The sequence below is a fragment of the Orbicella faveolata genome, unplaced genomic scaffold, assembly GCF_042242905.1.
Source record: "Orbicella faveolata isolate gen_17 unplaced genomic scaffold, um_ofav_v1 contig_2, whole genome shotgun sequence".
Lineage (NCBI taxonomy): Eukaryota > Metazoa > Cnidaria > Anthozoa > Scleractinia > Merulinidae > Orbicella > Orbicella faveolata.
This window is the reverse complement of record NW_028301547.1, coordinates 6,375,001-6,383,529: the sequence shown is the minus strand read 5'-3', so window position 1 is coordinate 6,383,529 and position 8,529 is coordinate 6,375,001.

Genomic DNA, 8,529 nt, shown 5'->3' with positions numbered 1-8,529 from the left:
TAGACCTCCCTTCTTTTTTTGGCGTCTCAGCCAGACTAGTTCAAGGTCCTAGCCCTCCGCGGTTTCTGACCCAACCGGAAGGGAAAGTTCATATTTTCCTATGCGTGAAACTCGGTGAATATAGAACGATATTCATTCTCCATTCTCAGACAGATTGCCTACCAATTTAAACGTTTACATGAACAATTTGGCTACGAACATAATATTTTCTAGACATGTTATTACATTTCGGCTTCTTTTATCCATTTCGGCGAAACAATAGAACGGCTCAATTGAATTGAGGGCGGAAAAACAACTTGATACATGGCGTGGCACATTAAAAGTATCACCCACCGAAAGAGCAATATTTATTTTAAAAAGTAAGCGTAACAAGTTTGTCAGGCTAATCAAACAAAGAAATTTGACAATGCGAAATGCAAGTGGAACCGCGCTCAAAAATCGTCATTTCCTGTCACGGTACTCTGGTTGATGAAATGGCAAAATTGAGATCAACAAATCGTCCTTTTCTTTAAGATGGTGCCTAGTGTTATCAAAATATAACGCAGAAAAGAGGGAATTTACTTCTTGAAATATATTTAAATAAAACATTTGAGAGCGCCAAAACGCTAAAACAACTGAGCTGAGAATGGAAAATATGTATTTTAGTGCGTCCATCGTCCCAACACAATTAGTAGGGGCTTGCACCTGCAATGTATCCACGGGATGTTAGCACGTGAGGTTTATTTTCTCCCAGTAGTGAACACCAGAAAAAGGAGTATGAAGTGGTTTCTCGGCAATCCCGTCAAATCGATGCTGCCTTTTTAAAAGCAATCTGACGATTTATCCTGAGAAGAATCATACAGTTCTGTTACTTATTTCAATCTTCAGATTTATTTGTTTAACTGGAGGTTACTTTTAAGTTGTTATCATAACCAACGAAAAATCGGGTGACGCTCGCATTACATGCCGGTCGACAGATAGTCATTGTCTACGCCCAAGCATCGATGAAAATGAATCCTTCACATGCACAGTGTTTCTCTTGTCAAGCCACCTTAAATCAAGTGGAAATACCTAACCGGGCACGGCAGCATGTCATCGAAAGGCATTATCCTTTTACACTTCATGAAGAAATTGATCCGGAGCGATCGCTGTTTTTTGAAAATGCGTTGTCACCGCAGAGTCTCTTTAATACAGTTATCATTCAGCTTCGTTCAGGTTTGCAAGCCAGTAGGAAGCAAGGCCGTCGCTACATCTACCACTACTCATTCAATTTTCCAGTTGGAGTCTTCCCTAACCAACAAGGAGGCTTCTGTGAAACTAACACGATAAAAATCGTCTGCGAATACACTCTATGTCAACAATGTAATCGACATTGGCCAAGCACAGTGGTTACAATTTATCCATGCATGAAACCTTTCATCTGAACACGAAGTACTTATAATATAATGTAAGGAGTTCTGGTTCTGTAGGCTGAGAGGGTATCAAGCTAACCAAAGAGAACATTTGATAGCCATAAAGACAAAGACGAGTCGAATGGAACCTTTGCTTGCTGAAAATTCCTGATCAATGTTCACTTACGAAGTGCTGACTTCTCCATAATGTTCTGCGACTTCTAGTGGCTGCTTTGTAAATTCTTGATAGCTAACCTTGTTGTTTTGGATGACAGAACTACACCATTTCCTACAATCTATCCACTTTCCCGTACAAATCAAATCAAATTTGAAGTCAATTTATCTTTTATCTAACTCAGCTCATCTAACTATGGACCACAGACTACAACATCGATAAATCAAAACACGTTTAAAAAAAGGGAAACAGGAAATAGTAATACCAGTAATAGCAAGACTGTCAGCATCATATCCAAGTAGCAAAGCTAATTTAATGGATAAACCATACAGAGTAAAACGAATTACTTTAAGATAAAAAGTATCTCTTCATATGCTTGGCTATAAATATTATGTAAAGTTGTCAAGCATAGAGTTCTTAAGGGTTTTACGAAAGATTGAAAATGAATTTGACTTACTTAAATTCGTTGGCAGGGAATTCCAAAGACGAGAACGCTGCAGTAAGTTCTAGGGAGCGTAATCCAAATTGGGTGTTATTCACTGAGTTTACGTAAAGCATCCCAGTACACGATTGTCGTGTAGGATAGGGATGAACTCAGGATGCAACATGAAAATAGTTATTGAAACATGGAGGTAGCAGTCCACAAGATAATTGATAAACAGTGGAGGGTACCTGTGATCTATAAGAATATCATTTAAGGTCAAATAGGTTGAAATATTGGAATTGAGGTTCAGAATGAAATCTAGGTTAAGGAAAAAAAATAAATTTCAATTGCTTTCTGTTGTATAACAAAAAATGGTGTTAAAAATAAAGGAAAATTTAAACCAGCTTCTAGTGACTAATTTAAAAATTATTCACTCTAACCTTGTTGCTGTGGTGACAGAACTACAGTATATGCTACAGTCTATCCACTTTTCCATAGAAATCAAATCAAATTTCAAATCACTTTTTTTTCTTTTATCGAACTCAGCTCAGCTAACTATAGACCACAAACTACCACATTGATAAATCAACACACATTAAAAATAAGGAAATAGAAAATATTAATGGTCAGTATTAATAGTAAGAAAGTTAAGGTCATCCAAATAGCAAAGCTAATCGAGTGGATGAAGCACACAGAGTAAGAACAATTTCTCTAATACGAAAAGGATCTTCGTGTGCTAGACTATAATTAATATGCATCATTGTCAAGCGTAGAGTTCGTAAGGATTTTACGAAAGATTGAGAGAGAATTTGGACTAATAATATTTGTTGGAATTGTTGCAATTACAAAGGCGAGAACCAATAGTTTTAGGAGCGTAATCCACACTGGCTGGTATCCACTGAGTTTACATAAAGCTTTCTAGCGCACTACTGTCTTGTAGAATAAGGATGAACTGAAAGGGAAAATAGAAATAGTCGTACATACATGGAGGTTGCAGTCCCCATGACAATTCTTATAAAAGGAGGAAGGTACATGTACCTGTGATTTAACAATTTCCTTACGGTAAAGTAAGTTAAGAGATTGGAATGGAGGTTCAGAATGAGATCTAGGTTAAGGAAAAGAAAAAAAATTTAATTGCCTTCGTTTGTATAACAAATAATGGTGCTACAAATGAAAAAATAACAAAAAACTAAACCCCAGACATGGACACTAAAAGTGAGGAAAGGTTAAATAAGAGAGTAAGAAGGCATTAGAAGAATGCTTCTATAGACAAAATGCTCGCTTTACACAAGACACCCACAGTTATTGAAAGTTTAGGACAAAGTTCCTTGACATGATTACGCTGCCTACTATTATTGTCAAATATGCCAGTCAGCAATAGTTGACGAAAACTCATCAGACTCCTGGTCAACTACACTATACCTATAAACATTTCAAAAAAAACGTTCAAGATTAACGAAAACAAAATGGTGCAATTGCTCAAGGTACCGCCAACCATAACATTTTTCGCTTTCCTCGCTAGGGGGACACTAATACGTCGTTACAACATTCCCCTTCCCCTCAAAGGGCAACATAGCTCAGTTCTTAGTTATCAGGTACATTAACCTTCATAACAAAAACATGCAAAATCTCTCTGGACGGACTCTCACTCGGTTGCAAGTGCAGTCGTTAAAAAAAAATTGCGTGTAGTCATAAACATCAAATAGTTGCATTCTACGTATATACCTTAATCTTCGAATAAAGCAGGCTTACCAACTGAAGATAAAGGTGTCTATGGTACAGTGTTATGGTTATGCTCCCTAGGGGAACTTTGATGCAGAAGCTCTAATCACTTGAAACATGAGTATTACGAAATTGCAAATTTAAGAAAAAGAGCCGGTAAAGAGCAAGAATGAACGAAAAATGTATGTATTGTTGTCATGCAAACATTTTGAAATGATTTTAATCGAGTTTATGGCACTTGAGCGGGTTATATTAAAAGCGCCTGCCAAAAAAATATTTTTTGTGTGACACAAAGTTATTTTGGTTTTTTTCAGGTACATGCTGGCAACCAAAAATATTATTTGTTTTAACATCTACAAGATCTAAATTTAACCAGTGACAAAACAGCCCAATGAATAATGAATGATGAATAATGCAGACAACACACAAAGCACAGATTAAATCGCACTTTGGTGAATCTCATAATACGCTGGATTCTTGACATTCCCTTGATGGGTTTTTACGTTTTAATTAAAAGCTTATTTTTGCCTGAAAATTGAGATTCCTGCTCAAGGTATTTCAAACATCACAACATTAACTATTTTTGCCTGAAAAGTGAGTCAAGTTCAATATATTTCGAGTATTACAACTTTTACAAACTTCAATGTTTTCTTTAAACTATTTTTAAAAGTTTTTCAAACTTTTCTATGTACAGGTTCTTATAGAAGTGTAAACTCATCAACCACCACAATGGCATTCACTGACTTGGACGTGAAATGAAAGATATGTCTATGCATTGCTAACCAGGAAAGAGGAAACATCTTCCAGAGAGAACATGGTAATTAAAAAAAGTATATAGCTGCAATCGAACAAGCCAAAAATGCAGATGTAAGGCAAGGGCAATCCTGAGATACCGCAGACGCTACATTATTTACAGGGAAATTTCCGTCTGCAACGCAGGCTATGCTGAAAGAATGACAGGCGGACGGAGTGAACAGAGATTTTGAGGATTGATGACTGTAGCCGAAATTTGACGAACGTTATCTTTAAGTTGTTTCAGGCCATGATAGAAAATATATACTTTAGTGCGTCCGTCGAACCAAAACAATCAGTACGGGCTTGCACCTGCAAGGTATCCAACGCGATGTTAGGACTTGAGGTTTATTTTCTCCCAGTAAAGAATACCAGAAAAAAACAATATGGAGTGGTTTCTTGGTAATCCCATGAAATCGATGCTGTCATTTTAAATGCGATCTGACAATTTATCTTTGTAAATTTCCATTTTAGAGAGACTGAATGTAAATTTACTACGCTTATGCAAAATATGTTGTTTTTTTTTTTTGTTGTTTTTTTTTAACTTGGCCTAACCAATTTAGATTTGTCAGTATGGTACTCACCTATACGTTGTAAAAATAATTCAATCCTCTCATGAATAAATATGAATCGACTGCAGATACATTTTTCATTAAGTTTTCATGATTTCTTCTTGTTTATACTGTCGCAACGAGGGCTCTAAACTGTCTTTCTTTCAAAATTAAAACACCGCTTTGAACACGAGAACAGTGCAAGGTTTTAATAACAGTCTTAGTCAAGGAGGGCCCCCTTAAAGTAAATTATTAACATTTTGAAAAAGAAAACTCGCTTGAGCCACACGAGACGCGAACGACGCGAGATAAAATTCTCTTCCATTTAAGCAATTGCATAACAAAGGTAGCTATTTAGCAGGAAATCTGTGAAGCAAACGGAGATTTGCCAGAACACATGCCTCAGTGTATCTACGTTCCTGAGGAGGATCATACAGTTCTGTTACTTATTCTAATCTTCGTTTAAGAGGTTACTTTTAAGGTTTTGTCATAGCCAACGAAAAATCGGGTGACGTTCGCATTGCATGCCGGTCGACAGAGAATCTTAAAGCCATGCGCAGCTTATAAAACATGTCGCCGCCCAAGCACCGATAAAAATGAATCCTTCACATACACAGTGTTCCTCTTGTGAAGCCACCTTAAATCAAGTGGAAATACTTAACCGGAAACGGGAGCATGTCATCGAAAGGCATTATCTTAATGCACATCATGAAGAAATTGATCCGAAGCGATCGCTGTTTTTTGAGAATGCGTTATCACCGCAGAGTCTCTTTAATACAGTTATCATTCAGCCTCGAGCAGGTTTGCAAGCAAGCAGGAAACAACGCCATCGGTACATCTACCACTACTCATTCAATTTTCCAGTTTGGAGTCTTCCCTAACCGACAGGGAGGCTTCTGTGAAACTAACACGATAAAAATCGTCTGCAAATAGACTGAATGCCGAAAATACAATCTACATTGGCCAAGCACAGTAGCTACAATTTATGCAAGCATGAAAGCATTCATCTGAACACGAAGTACTGATAATAAAATCTCAGGAGTTCTGGTTCTGTAGGCTGAGAGGTTATCAAGCTAGCCAAAGAGAGCGATTGACAGCCATAAAGACAAAGACGAGTCCAATGGAGTCTTTGATTGCTGAAAATTCCTGCTCAGTTTTCACTTACGAAGTGCTGACTTCTCCACAATGGTCTGCAACTTCTAGTCGCTGCTTCGTAAATTATTGATTGCTAATCTTGTCGTTGTGGATGATGGAACTACACTATTTGCTACAGTCTATTCACTTTTACAAATCAAATCAAATTTAAAATCAATTTTTCTTTTATTGAAATCAGCTCAGGTAACCATAGACCATATAATACCTCACTGATAAATCAACACATTAAAATTAAGGAAATAGGAAATGTTAATAGTAAGTATTAATAGTACGAAAGTCAGGGTCATCCAATTAGAAAAGCACATCGAATGGATGAAGCACACAGTAAAAGTATCTTCGTGTGCTAGACTATAAATAATATGTATAATTGTCAGGCATAGAGTTCGTTAGGGTTTTATGAAAGATTGAAAGACAGTAGTAATATTTGTTGGCAGGGAATTGCAAAGTCGAGAACCAATAGTTGTAGGGAGCGTAATCCGCACTGGCTGGTATCCACTGAGTTTACATGAAGCTTTCTACCACACGATTGTCTTGTAGAATAAGGATGAACTGAAGAGGTTAAATATAAATAGTAGTTCATACATGGAGGTTGCAGTCCGCATGACAATTGTTATAAACAGAGGAAGGTACCTATGATTTAACAATTTCACTAAGGTAAAGTAAGTTAAGAGATTGGAATAGAGGTTCAGAATGAGATTTAGATTCAGGAAAAGGAATAAATTTTAATTGCTTTCGTTTGTATAACAAATAATGGTGTTACTAATGAAAAACAGTTAAATCCCAGACATGGACACTAATAGTGAGGAAAGGATAAATAAGAGAGTAAGAAGGCATAAGAAGAATGCTTCTAAAGACAAAATGCTCGCTTTAGAGAAGACACCCACAGTTTTTAAAAGTTTAAGACAAAGTTCCTTGATATGATCTGTTACGAGTATCGTTGTAGAGCAGGGTTGTTTCCAGACAGAACTCAGGATCGCTGGTAACAGCAACAAACTAATTTATTTCCGTAAGGTAACTTCGCGCATTTACAGCACGAAGCCTCTTCAAATTTGAATCAATCTCTCTTACAGAAGAAACTCTCGCTCTGATATACATGATGCTTAAAGTTCTAGAAACTTCTATTAGGAGCTAAATTTAGTAGTTTGACACAGCTTCTGATCTGAGTAATTACATAAGGATCAGAATGTTCTGGAATGTTCTTATACAAATTGGTCACGGCTGTATGACTTCCGGTTCTAGATTGTTCTAGAACTTGACTTAGACAATTTTTCGTAACATAACCCCCTCTTTCAGGAGAAATTTGCAAAATTTCTGCATAACAACGAAAAATCGTCTATGTGGATAGGCAGTGTACACTTCTTCCAGCAATAAGCTTACTCCAGCACACGACTTAGGTAATCAGCTCCCACGTTGTCTGATCCCTTAATAGCTTCCATTTCATATTGTAGCTCTGTAAGAACATAGCCCACCGCATCAACCGGTTGTTAGTAAACTTTGCACTGTTTATATACTTGAGAGGCTCGTGATCGGTCTGTAGTACAAAACGTACACCATACAGATGCACATGGAATCTCTTGATACCCCACACGACTGCTAGGCACTCTTTCTCTATCGTAGAATAATTAAGCTCTGCATCACTCAACTTCTTACTTGCGTAACAGATAGGAAACAATTTGCCCCCATGCTCTTGCATCAGAACTGCACCGTCCCGTAGTCTGAAGCATCCGTTCTTAGAGCAAAGGTCTTTTCAGGATCCGGTAGTGGCAAGATTGGATCACTAGTAAGAAGGATCTTGAAAGTTTGTTAGGCTTTCTCCTGGGCGTCACCCCACTCCACTTTACTTGGTTGACCCTTTCGGGTAAGGTCAGAAAGGGGAGCTGCAACAGCGGCGAAGTTTGGGATGAAATCTCGGTAATATCCTGCCAATCCCATAAAGGAACGAACCTGCTTCTTCGTTGTTGGTCTTGGAGCTTTTCTGACTTTGGCGACATTATCCTCATGGAGACCAATTAAGCCCTGCTGCAATTGATGGCCAAGGAAATCAATGCTGTCAACACCAAAGATGCACTTGCTCGGTCTAATCGTCATGTCAGCTTGAGCTAGGCGCCTAAGCAGCTCTCGGAGGATCTTAAGGTGCTCCTCCCATGTACGGGTGTGGACCACGATATCATCCCAGTAAAACTCGACATTCGTCATACCCTTGAGCAATTTCTTTATTCCACGCTTCAGTGTAGCCGCAGAATTCACCATGCCGAAAGGCATCTTCAGAAACTCATACGAACCATCTGGGGTTACAAAGGCCGTCTTTGAGATATCTACCATTGTAACTTGTCAGTATCC